At 42.1% G+C, this 13,691-nt stretch overlaps 1 protein-coding gene across 1 annotated transcript in view; it reads right to left on the bottom strand.

Moving 5' to 3' along the window:
• The window catches only part of ahdc1 (AT hook, DNA binding motif, containing 1), a 207,661-nt gene that overhangs the window by 38,532 nt on the left and 155,438 nt on the right, over positions 1 to 13,691 (bottom strand). Inside the window, exon 4 of the mRNA XM_072547958.1 lies at positions 9,094 to 9,131. The gene's annotated coding sequence lies outside the window, so the exon portion shown is untranslated. The remainder of the gene's footprint in view (positions 1 to 9,093; positions 9,132 to 13,691) is intronic.

Genomic DNA, 13,691 nt, shown 5'->3' with positions numbered 1-13,691 from the left:
GAACTTGTTGGGCCGAACGGCCTGTTTCCACACTGTAGGGATTCTAGGTAATGACCACGCCAACACTGCAACTTATTGGAATAGATGGAATAGTCTACTGTGCAAGTCAAAACTAAAAACCTGTATAATCTGAACTGCATGACATTGCTCAATGAATCCAGATTAGTGAGTATTTTCTTAAGTATCTTTGGTATATGAGGAGAGCTGGCAAAGAGGGGAGAAACTGTTCTTGAGGAAATGTGCGCAGGATTCTGGAAAACAGACCATTGGGCATTGTACAGTTATTCAGGGCAATGTCAATGAATGTTATTACCTTCAGGTTAGGCTTGGAGGGTGGTCAAGGGCTGTTCTGAGTTTGTCTCTAAAGGTTTTATTTGACCCAAATTGGTATTTCTATATGAGAATATAGAAAATGGTTAATATGAAGAAAAAAAACTTAGATTTCCACAAGGAATCTGATTCTTTTCTTTTATCTCTCATGATGGTGATAGATGCATTTTATTCCATCAAAAAAAAGTAATGACAAAGGGCCCTGGTGGGACATTGATAGTGCTCTTTCCTCTGAACGAGGAGGCCTGAATTCAAGTTCCACCACATCCACAGGTACACTGTAAGACACAAAAAATATTTATGTCATGAGAAATTCTACAGCAGAGTAGTGACCCATGCTGCTCAGTAAGGAGGCTTGGCTTCAAGACCCATGTGCTCCAGAAGTGTGTAATAAACCATAGAACATAAAACATTACAGCACAATACAGGCCCTTTGGCTGTCAATGCTGCGCCAACCTGTGGAACTAATCTGAAACCTATCTATGCTATACTATTTCATTTTCATCCATATGTTTATCCAATGACCATTTAAATGCCCTTAAAGTTGGCGAGCCTTCTGCTTTTGCCCTAAACGTCGATTTCGCTGCTCGTTGGATGCTGCCTGAACTGCTGTGCTCTTCCAGCACCACTAATCCAGTATTTGCTTTCCAGCATCTGCAGTCATTGTTTTTACCTCATTGATTTTAACCCGACTGCGAATCCTCTTGCAAGGATGCCTGCCTTGAAGAGGTTTTCCTCCTCTCTCTACAAGAATCTCAGGGAGTCCCTCTCCCACTGCAACTCCCAGGTCATTTCCTCTGCTCTGAAACTCTTCAACCATGTCGTCAAACAAACTCGGTACCACAGCCACATTTGCTTCCTCAGTGCCTGCCTCCGTAACCAACTTATTCCACATGGACTCCAGACCACCTTTAAACCAGCAGAGTTCGGACCTGAACAGGACAAACAGTACAGACTACAGATTCAAAAACACCAGCAACAGTTCTCCTTCAAGATCCTCCGCTCCACGCTTGCAGCAATGCGCCGGCACCTAACCTCTCTACAGTCAGCCCTGCCTCAGCTGAGGGCCACACTCTCTCAGAATTGCAAAGGACCCACTCTGTACTACATCCTCAGGAGAATTCATACTCTCAACAATCAGTATTTCAACTCCATCTCAAACATCAAAAACTGTAAGTACAACAAACTTTTATCCACCCACCTCCATAACCAGCGCTCCTCAAACATTCCAGAAGCTTCCCCTGGCCTCGGAAACGCCATTAGCCATGCGGCTGATGCAGCTACCACCCCCACGCTGAGTGATGATGTCACTTCCGCCCCCATCATGGCCACTCCCACAGCCACTTCCGGCCCTCACATCATCGCTGATGCCACACGCTCAGTGACTTCCACCACCCCTACTGCCATGATCACCACCACTTCCGCCCCCACCAGTGCCACTCACCTGCATTCTGCTGACATGCCCCCTACAGACCCCACTGTCACTATCCCCACGCCCCAGAACCCCGAGGGGAACATTACCCCTGCTCATGCCTCCACCCCCATTCCCCTCACCATCACACCCACTCCAGGTACTGGCTCCGACCCCACTCCCAGCTCCACACCCACACCAGATCCCAGCTCCCAGCCCTGCCGAGTTTTCACCATCCCCCAGACCTCCCCCTCACTGAGGACGAACGATCAGTCCTCAGCAAAGGACTCACCTTCATCCCCCTCCGTCCACGCATCAATGAATTTAATACACGACGTGACATCGAACAATTCTTCCGTTGCCTCCGCCTCCGAGCTTACTTTCACAATCAGGACTCCCACCCACCTTCCGAGGACCCCTTCGCCCACCTCCAACACACTGCATCCACCTGGACACCCCGCGCTGGCCTATTACCTGTCCTCGACCTCTTCATTTCCAACTGCCGCCGGGACATTAACCGCCTCAACCTGTCGATCCCCCTCCCCCACTCCAACCTCTCACCCTCACAACGTGCAGCCCTCCAATCCCTCTGCTCCAATCCTGACCTCACCATCAAGCCAGCGGATAAAGGGGGCGCAGTGGTAGTCTGGCGCACTGACCTCCACACCGCTGAAGCCAAACGCCAACTTGAGGACACCTCTTCCTACTGCCCCCTCAACCATGACCCCACCCCCCATCACCAAACCATCATCTCCCAGCCCATACAGAACCTCATCACCTCAGGAGATCTCCCACCCACAGCTTCCAACCTCATAGTCCGGGAACCCCGCACTGCCCGGTTCTACCTCCTTCCCAAGATCCACAAGCCTGACCACCCTGGCCGACCCATTGTCTCAGCATGCTCCTGCCCCACTGAACTCATCTCTACCTACCTTGACACTATCCTATCCCCCCTAGTCCAGAAACTCCCCACATACGTTCGAGACACCACCCACGCCCTCCACCTCCTCCAAGACTTCCATTTCCCCGGCCCCCAACGCCTCATCTTCACCATGGATATCCAATCCCTCTACACCTCCATCCGCCATGACCAGGGCCTCCAAGCCCTCCGTTTTTTCCTCTCTAGACGTCCCCAACAGTACCCTTCCACTGACACACTCATTCATTTGGCCGAACTGGTCCTCACCCTTAACAAGTACAACACCTTTCGTCTTATGTTGACTGCCTCCCTCTCATAGTTATCCCCTTACCTGCTGTGCCTGAAGTTAGATTCCTGACCCATTCCACACACTCTGCACCATTATTTGTTCTAGAAACCTTTATAACCTCTTCCCTGCTTGAACTTTCTCCATAATTTTCTAACCAACTGAACACCATCACCCAACTACCACCTCCCCTCACCCCCTGCCCCCAACCCACCCACCCAGAACTGGCACCAATTGTCTCATGAATTCAAACCCATTTCTCCCACACCAACCTGTGAGCCACATGTTTACCTCTTTCACCTTGTTGACTGTGTGCTGATTTGTTCATGGCTCAGGCAGCAATCCAGAGACTATTCCCTTTTTTGGTTCTGTTGTTGTTTAGCCCCTAAATACTCATTGTCCCTCAGCAGAACCTCTTTCTGCTTTCCGCATTGTTGGTACCTGGTAAATGCACCAGCTCCTACACCATGCAGTTACAACAGGCCACTTGTCTCAGCATACCCATCTTAATTACTTAGTTCATAATTTGATTTTTTTAAAATCATATTGTACTGGTCTTTTAGTTTGCCTGTAAATATTTCCTCTATTAACCTTCAGTCTGAAAGTAACCTATAATAGTCACTTTGTAGTTATCAACCAATGATCTTACAGTTTACCTATGATGTTACACTTTTGTGCTGGCCCCTGATCCTGGGTTTCAAATTATCCAGTTTCTTAAAAAAAGCAAGCAAAAAGCACCTCTTCCCCTGTGCACAGAGTTCCCACACTGCCTCCAAGTTCCTCAAACTATATACTATCTATTCACTCAGGCTATGATTCACTCCTGAAGTGACCTTCCTGACCAAGCGAAGCTTACTTAGTCTGTGGATTAAAGAGCCTACTCCTGTTCGTAAATCTTCTGTTCTCATGTTTTTGCCAAAACAATATAAAGGTAGCTCACCTATGGACATAAGACATTAGATATTTCAGGTGTTCCTTAAAGACACTGAAATCTATTTGGTAGGAAGGGCATTTCTGACCTTTTTTTTAACTGAAGCACAGTATTCAAATTGATATTGCCCAATTTGCATATGGATTAGGATGACTGCAATCAACACAGAGTTAATGTTTGAATTTTGAAATATTTAGTATCCTGCAGAGCTTTACATTCATGTCCCTTGTACAACTTCGAAGTTCAAAATGCTTCATATTTTGCCATCAAATGCCCACCTCATGGCTAACCAACAGAAGTTGCTACAACTCCAACAGTTCAAGACAAAAGCACAGTTTTGTTCATTTTGTTTCTTAGTCTCAAGTCTGTCTTAGGGGAGGTGTTAGTCCACTGGTATTATTGTTAGTCTATTAATCCAGCGACCCAGTATTATTCTGGTGACACAAATTCAAATCCCACCATAGTAAATGGTGGAATTTGAATTTTTTATTTAATTTGGAGTTAAGAGTCTGATGATGACCATGAAACCATTGTCAACTGTCAGAAAAACCCATTTGGTTCACTAATGTCCTTAATGAAGGAAATCTGCCATCCTTATCAAGTCTGATTTACATCCACCTCCACAGCAATGTGGTTGACTCTAACCGCTCTCTGGGCAATTAGGGATGGGCAATAAATGCTGGCCTAGCCAGCGACACCCACATCCCATGAATGACTGAACAAATTAAAGCAATGCCTCTAATTAAAAGTTCTAATTACAGGTTAGTGATGAACAGCTGAAATTTTCTGAAAGTGGAAGATCAAAAGACCATAGGCTGCTCCCTCACTGGAGAGGGGTGATTAGTGGGAAGTTTAACCCAAAAGGTCAGTATGTCTCAGGTGGGCACTTCATGGTAACCTGTGGCATAGCAATTAACCCCTACTGTTGGTGTCACACGACATCACAAACCATTCTACTAGTCAATCCCCCTCCTGATACTCACTCGAATTTAGTAGACAAGCTAACACATTCAACACACCACACAGTCAACTGGTGAGATAGTAAACAGATAAGACAATTTTAAGATCACTTCACATCTGCTGTCTTGGAACGACATTTATATATATACAACTCTAGGAGAAATCAAACAAAGACTGTTTAGAAAGACCCAAGCTCATACAAAATACTGAAAGGGGAGAGTCCTACGTCCTGTACAGAAGATTTTTGTGACTTAAAGTAAAAGTTCATCAGAAAGAGTTTAAATGATAGGATACCAATACATGGAGGAAACCTGAAGTGAAGGACAATAAATCTTCATTTTTATAATTACATTTATATCTTATAGTAAATAGGTATTTGTTGTTAATTTAGAATCATTAGATATTAAATAATAAACAGTTATTGGCCTGGTATAGTATATCTAATTCAAAATAATATTTAATTGTACTTTAGAAAGCTATGACTTGTAACAAAGGAAATCATATTTTAGTATAAAACAAATTAATTTAACTCCACACTACAATATAAAACTTGTGGCATTGTGGTAAGCTATGTACTTATGCCCACACCCAGCCCAATCAGGTACCCATTCTCTGCTATGGTATTATTACCAAGTGCCTAGTCAAAACAAAGCACTTGCCCCTTCTCCAAAGTGGTGGTCTTTCAATGGATTTGCTGTGTGGCTTCAGAGCACTGGCAGGTCCAGTTTACACTCTTCTGGTATAGGCCAAGCCTTCAACTCAAGTCCCACACAAGCCTCTGAAATGTCTGAGCAATTCAAATGTTGCAAAAGTTACTTGAAGGAGACAGCAAACTTCCACCTCCTCCAAGCAACTGGGGACATGCAATACAGACATGTCCACTTTACTCTATAACTGTATTAGCTGGGAGTGTGCATTCTCCTAAAGGCAGTAAGGAAGACATCCTCCATGCCCACACTGCAATGATGATTACTGGCACAGGCAGATAGAGGCCTTCAGGTTCCCATATTCAAATGGACAATCAACACCCCTTACTCTGCTCTCCCATTGCTTTAGTTTACACCACTCTGATTGTTAATGGAAAGTTGAAAAATATTTGGATTATCATGGTGACAGAACAAGAATACACAGCTTGCCACTATGTAGTGTCACCTCAAAGAATAATATATTAATTGGCCAAAATATTAAGTTATATATCATATCCTCCAAATTAGAATGACACAGGGCACTTCCACTCATTTTAATCCACTAGGATTAGGGTTTCCAATTGCCTTACAAGAAGAGTTACTTAAAGGAAAATATCATTTTTAGTATAAATGTAAATGTTTATGAAACCATTATCTATCTCAGTTTACTTGTATTATCTGAAGGATACTGTAAACTATATGTTTGATCTTAAAGAAAAAAACTGAACTAATAATATGAGACATGTATTGTTAAATTTGGTAAATGCAGTAGAAATGAAAGTTGAAATGTTAAACATTTACTTTTCTTAGATCAAAATAGATAGTAAAAATATCATGGATTTTACTCACATGGCTTGGTTATTCTCACATCATCATCACACAGCCCAAATATTACAATGTAGAGATGCCAGTGTTGGACTGGAATGGACAAGATCACAAATCACACAACACCAGGTCAACAGGTTTATTTGAAATCATAAACTTTTGGAGCACTGAGTCCACCTGATGAAGGAGCACCGCTCTAAAAGCTTGTGATTTTAAAAAAAACCTGTTGGACTATAACCTGGTGTTGTGTGACCTTTGACCTTACATATTATAAAATCATAGGGATGTCAAAATGGGTTTGTTATTAAACACTTAATGATTTAAAGTGTTGATCCGCAATGCCAAAGTGTGAAATCATTGTGACTCTTACAGCTGCCACTTGAGTTTTACTTAGAATTGGTTGAAGAAAGAACATACTTCAGAAGTGTAGAATTTGGCACATACAGATTGGACTAGTTCTGTTCGTAATGGCGTGAAGTGTCTGAATTATGATGTTCCTTTAAAATAAATTTTTTAATCCCTTTTCTGGTAAAATGCAAATTATGTCATGGTGACCACTTTCCCCAGCATGGCTGTCACTCACCAGGAAGGTGGCGGGAGGGTGATGTTTGGGAGGAGACATTAGGTAATCCCTCCCCATTGCAAACTTAGACTTTGAGCCCTCACTGTTGAGGACATCCTATCCTGGAGCTACTGGACAATCCAAAAGGCCAGCAGCACTAACTCTATAATGGGCTGCAGGGCAGGCCACTGATCCCAAATCAGCATGGTGGCTCAGTGGTTAGCAATGCTGCCTCACAGTACCAGGGACCCAGGTTCGATTCCTCCCTCTGGATAACTGTGTGTGTACAGTTTGCACATTCTCCCAGTGTTTGTGTGGTTTTCTCTGAGGATGTGCAAGTTAGGTGGATTGGCCATGCTAAATTGCCCACAGTGTCCAGGGGTGTGTAGGCTAGGTGGACTATGGTAAATGCAGGGACAGGATAGAAGGGTGGGTCTGGTTGGATGCTCCTCGTAGAGTTGATGTGGATTCTATGGGCTGAGTGGCCTGCTTCACACTGTATGGATTCTTTGATTCTGTTGAATGGCAGAGCAGGTTTAAGGCGTCTATCCCTTTTTTTTGGTCTTGTCCTGGATTGAGGGAAGTTGGGGCATTCAGAGAGGAGTGTTTGGTCAATTATTTTGTTTTTCGGGGGGAATGGGTTGGTCTTGGAAGGTTTTGGCGCTTGGGAAACAAAATGGTTGTCTACCTCCCACCCAGATCAACTGTTTCAGGGCATTGGGAAACGGGGACCCAGTAAACTGGAGTCAACTGAGCTCTCAAGATACTCAACACAACCCAACAGGATGTATTTCTGCCTAGTATAAATCAGGGTCCCTCACATTCCCTTCTCCCTAACCCTGTCTGTATAACCGCTTCCCATCAGCAGAAAAGAAAGGAAATGATCAGAATTACAGTCCAGACTTGGTAGTATTTCAGCTGACATGACAGCGAGGTCAGATAGAGGCTGGGAAACAAGCAGGGCAGCAGAACAAAGGCGAGTATTAGGAAGAAAGTTTGGCAAGTCAGTCAAAGCCAGACAGAGACCCTCAGTTGAGGGGGGATTGTGTAACTATCACACGGAGATGCTCACACTGTCCTGATACAGCTAACGGAGTCACGATTCCAGATCCAAGAGATATTAGGATGTGCATGCCTGGTGCAGCTCATGTTGGGGACCCCATATTAATTCTTTAATTACTTTATTTTGTTGTTCTCAACACGTGACTGAGTCTAAATGATGCATGCCGGGCTGAATAGCTGCATAGCTCCATTTTCTAGTCCTTCGCTCAAATTATCAACTGCAAAACCAGCATTTATTTTGCAGTTAGAAGGTTCTGCAACCGATTGAAGCCAATAACCACCTGCAATCCTAACCTGGTTACAATATGACTGTCAGAATAAAGAACCGATAACGAAGGGATTTGTTTCCTTGCATTGTTTTGAAGTTAACATTTCAGCCTTTTATTCACTTTCTTTTAACAGGAAGTCAATGGGGAACTCCAATAGTCTCCTTCCTTTTCCTTCTGGAAGTGTCAATACCTTTAATGTAAACACTCAAACTGTAATTGTTTGAAAAGCTTCTGGAATCAACTATTAATAGTAATGACATTTATGATTGAAAGAAAGCATCCCAATTTCACTCAATCTATATTTTGGTCTCTAACTTAATATCTTTCTAAATACAGTCAACTAAGTTAGGTTGTTGTATCTGTCAGAAACATCGCTTGTCTGAATTTACTATTAATATGTCACAAGCTTAGTACTTGACAAATGAAATGAGTGTTAAGTATGTTCATTCGATCTGTCTAAGCACAATTTCAGTAATTGTTTCCATTCGAAAAAAAAATTTAAACAGCAAGCAAGATTTGAGAATGTTCCTAGATTAAAATTCTTGGAAATGGCCTGTGAGTATTTATGTTTATTTTTGTCTTTGAAGTTATTTTACATATGTTGTCAGGTGTCAGGAGATTGCTGATGACAAACCTATAACCCAAATTGTTTTCCATATCATAATTTACCATATTTAATTCTGAACAGATTACATATCCAAATCACAATTTAAAATCAATTGGCATATGCAAATAAATGACTATTACAATCTATTTACCAAAATAAAGAAAACTCCTATGTGGCATTGGACAAATAAATTAAGAAAACTAGCAGTGTTTCAAGGCTTACATAAGTTGTAAAGAGACCCTTACCTTTAACTGTGACATTTCTGCTACTGGTCAGTAAGCTCCTATAAAACAGAAACAAAACAGGGTAGATAGTTTTAGTGCATTGAAACTTAAAATGTCAAAAGGCTATTCCATCAAAGGCTAAATTAACTTTTCCCAATTTACTTAGCCTCATCAGTGTTTTAGATTCGAATTAGATGCATTGTCTTTAGATTGGAAGATTGAAACTTTTCTGTCTCAGGGATGGACAAGTACAGAAATTCTCCAACTTAACTGCATACAATTTCAAATCTGGGCGATACATACACTTCAAAGATCCAAGTGACTAATCATGGCCCACAGTGAATGAAAGCAGAGAAGAGTAAGCAAGGAGGGATGTAAAAAAGATTTCACTTTAAAATAAATCTATTATTTCATGAGACACAGTGGCTCACACTGCTGCCTCACAGTGCCATGTACCTGGGTTCGATTCCAGCCTCAGGCAACTGTCTGTGTGAAATTTCTATGTTTTCCATGTGTCTGCATGGGTTTCCTCCGGGAGCTCTGGTTTCCTTCCATAGTCCAAAAATATGTAGGTTAGGTAGATTGACCATTCTAAATTGCCCTGTACTGTCCAGAAATGTGTAGGCTAGGTGGGTTAGCCATGTTTAATGTAGGGTTACAGGGATAGATCTGGGTGAGATATACTTCATAGCGTCAGTACGGACTCGATGGGCTGAATGGCCTGCTTCCGCACTGTAGGGATTCTATGATTCTAGGATTATCAATGTTATGAAAGATAATTAAATTGAACAAAAAAAAGCTAGCCAGAACATCTAACCCCACCATCCTTTGTAACATGAATTTGCAATTTATGAGAATTTCTGTTTCTGACTACTCTTCTGTTCAGCAAATGCCAGTAAAAAGAGGCAACCTGACCTGCCATAAGTTCCTTTATTATTTATGGCATCAAGCAACACAGGAAATAAGTAACTGCAAACCCCCACAACCCTGCAAACTCCAGCTGTGAAATCACCTGGAAACGATTTCATTAATTTATAACACAGCAACTACATTATTAGGTTTAACTGTCCATTTTCTGCCACATTGGAAAAAGTCTATTAGTTACTATTCCTATACATTTCCATGCTGAATACACATTTCTGAGCTCAACAAGTTAACGTCAAAATTCATCAGCCTCGATTGTTTTACACACTCCATCTCATATCATCTTTTTGTTAACAACCTTCCCACAAACATTCTACTAATGTGGCTGTCATTTTAATGTGCCATGTCTTCACAACAAGAATCGGTAATAACAATCAACACCTATTAGTGAGGTAAGACAAGTGTTCAATCAATGAGAAAAAGCCTTGATATTTGTTAGTCACACCCAGATGTGGTTGCGACGTATACATGAATTAGCTCATGTTCATTATGTTTTAAAGGAACCTCCTAACAAAATTTTTCTTTCATGCTATGACACAGAAACAACACATTACATCAGTGCACAGATAAACCTCTGAACTGCAAACAATTGAGACCCTAAATGACTGGCAGGTGATCTACAAATCTGATAAAAACGGAATAGAATGGAGGAGGAGGAGAATGTGGTTGACAATGAGCAGTATTTGCTTACAAAACTTTTCAAATGAAACCTTCACTTAAATATCACATATAAAACAGTTTAATATCAGTGGGTATAAAGAAAGGCCAACATTTATATAAACCTTTCAAACCAGAGATGGATCAAAGCACTTCACAGCCTATGAGGTACTACATGAAGTGTATAGGTTACTCTGCTGTAACACGCATTTCATCAATTCGCGATTAACGAATTGAGGATGCTATTTTTATGGTGCAAACTTTTAAAACATGGAGTTGGATGTAACGTGTTTACACAACCAACACTTGAAGTGCTGTTTCTAAAGGATGATTTCTCTGTGATGCGGGGTTGACTAAGAATGCAACCATTGAGTTACAGAAGAACTGGCTGTACTCACTTTTATATTGTACGGAATGCAGCAGGCTGTAATCTCCAGCAAACAGCAACGGGGTAACAACTTCATTAGCTAATCTGTACGATTGTTGAGGGATAAACATTGGCCCTGCGGATAATTCTTATCATTTTTTTTCTCAAGACAATGCTGTGGGATATTTCACATGCATGTGAGGGACTAGCTGGATCACTGGTTGAAAGATAGCACCTCTGACAGGGCAGCACTCTGTCAGTACCACACAGGAGTGCCAGCCTTGGGCTTTGAGCTTGTGTGGTGGAGGATGCCTTGCACGAAAACCTTGCGATTTATTAGTGTTGACCCTCAAAATGTTCAGTTTTGAGCTGTGCAGTTATTATGAATCAATAATAAACACTAATATTGGAAGTGAACAGAAACTGATGGTTGCATGATTTTTTTTTAAGGTGTGTCTACAATCTTTGAAAACTATTAGCAATGACAAGTAAATCCTATTACAGAATTTAATCTCATGCTGTTCAGATTATGATGAAAATACTGCACTTTATGTTTGCTTCATATTCTTGGGGCAATAATATTCTGTCTTCCTCAAACTTCAGCCCATCAAGACATCTGCTAACCACATTCTAACATTAACCAATTTCCCTTCATACATCATCCTTTGTGCTAAACTGCCTCCCTGTTAAACAAAGCCTTCATGTTAAAAATTCAATACATTTTCAAATACCTCTATCTCCTCCGTGTTCCCACTTGAATCTCAGCTATTTCTGGCAGTTTGAGTGCACTGATTTTAATTGCCCAATCAATGGCTGTTGTGCCTTTGGTGGCACAGGCCCTAACTTCTACTTCTTGCCTCAATCCTAGTTGACTCTCCACCTCTTTCTTCCTTTAGGGTACTCCATAGAATGCTAATAGGTGTGTTGAGAGATTGGCGCTGGAAAAGCACAGCAGGTCAGGTAGCATTCAAGGATCAGGAGAGTCAACATTTTGGGCCTGATGAAGGACTTGTGCCCAAAACGTCGATTCTCCTGCTCCTCGAATGCTGCCTGACCTGCTGTACTTTTCCAGCACCACTCTCTCGACTCTGATCTCCAGCATCTGCAGTCCTCACTTTCTCCTAGGTGTGGCACAGTGGCTAGTACTGCTGCCTCACAGTACCAGGGACCTACATTCGATTCCAGTTTTGGGATCTTGTCTGCATGGAGTTTGCACATTCTCCCTGTGTCTGTGTGGGTTTCCTCTGGGTACTCTGGCTTCCTCCCACAGTCCAAAGATGTGCAGGTTAAGTGGATTGGCCAGCTAAATTACCCACAGTTTGTAGCGATGTACAAGCTAGGTGAATTAGCCATGAGAAATGCACAGGTGCAGGGGTATGGTGCAGCAAGTCTGAGTGTGATACTCTTTTGAGGGTCAGTATGGGCTGAATGGCCTGATTCCACACAGCAGAGATTCTATGATTCAATAAAAACCCGCATCCTTGACTAAGGTTTTGCTGTAATGTTGCCTGAGACAGATTCAGAGAGTGTGTGCCCTGTATTTAAGAGAGCTCAACTTCAGAAGGACTCCATATGTTGTGTGCATACAACGCTGTGAGTCTGCCTGTCAATTAGTCTGTAACAGGTCTGCAAGCTACAAACACACAAATCAGTGGGTTTGTTAAAACATCTGCTCCAAAAACTTGCATTGTACTGTTTTAAATAAACTAACCCATGGAGTTAATCAGTCACCTATCATAGATTGATTATTAGAGCATTATCACGAGCAGAACATGGTGACCAGCTATGGAAAACAACATGCCGATGTGGTCAATCATAGAATCCCTACAAGTCCACACCAAACCTCCAAAGAGTAACCCATCCCCCTATTACTCTACATTTACCCCGACTAATGTCCCTAACATACACAATCCTGAACACCGTGGATAATTTAGCATGGCCAATTCACCTCACCTGCACATTTTTGGACTGTAGGAGGAAACCAGAGCACATGGAGGAAACCCACGCAGACACAGGGAGAATATGCAAACCCCACACAGACAGTCACCTGAGGCTAGCATTGAACCCGGGTCCCTGGCGCTGTGAGTCAGCAGTACTAACCACTGAGACCCCATGGCTCATGTGCTTGAACAGTTAATTAACTGCAATCAAGTTAATCAATAGGTGAAGTATATGGATAACAATCTTAAATCATGCTGAAGTGCATCAGACAATCCTCAATATCTTTGTTCATTATGACATGGAGAGAGTGGTGGAAACACAGCTTTCTGCTAAGTCGACAGATCACCATTGAGCAGCCAGTTTAACGCACTTGGGCAAGTGATCCAAACACAAGCCAGATGATAATATGCAACAGAAGGTCAAAAGCATGTTCTGAGAATATTCACAAAATTCCCTAGTTTAAATTGGTAAACAGAAAACCTCCTAACAAAATTTAAATTGTTTACGCAACATTCAGAGCAATACTTTATCGATTTGGATATGTATAATGCAGAAAAGCAAGGCATTCAGATTTGCTTAGCAATTGGGAATAAAGGTCTACACAAACCAGAAAACCATAAGACCAGGAGCAGAATTAAGCCATTTAGCCAATCAGGTCTAGTCTACCATTTCTCAACCCCATTCTCCTGCCTTCTCCCTGCAATTTCTCCTTACCAATCAAGGACCTGTC

The sequence above is a fragment of the Chiloscyllium punctatum genome, chromosome 27, assembly GCF_047496795.1.
Source record: "Chiloscyllium punctatum isolate Juve2018m chromosome 27, sChiPun1.3, whole genome shotgun sequence".
Lineage (NCBI taxonomy): Eukaryota > Metazoa > Chordata > Chondrichthyes > Orectolobiformes > Hemiscylliidae > Chiloscyllium > Chiloscyllium punctatum.
The sequence above is the reverse complement of the archived record's forward strand: the minus strand, read 5'-3'. Positions and strand labels throughout refer to the sequence as shown.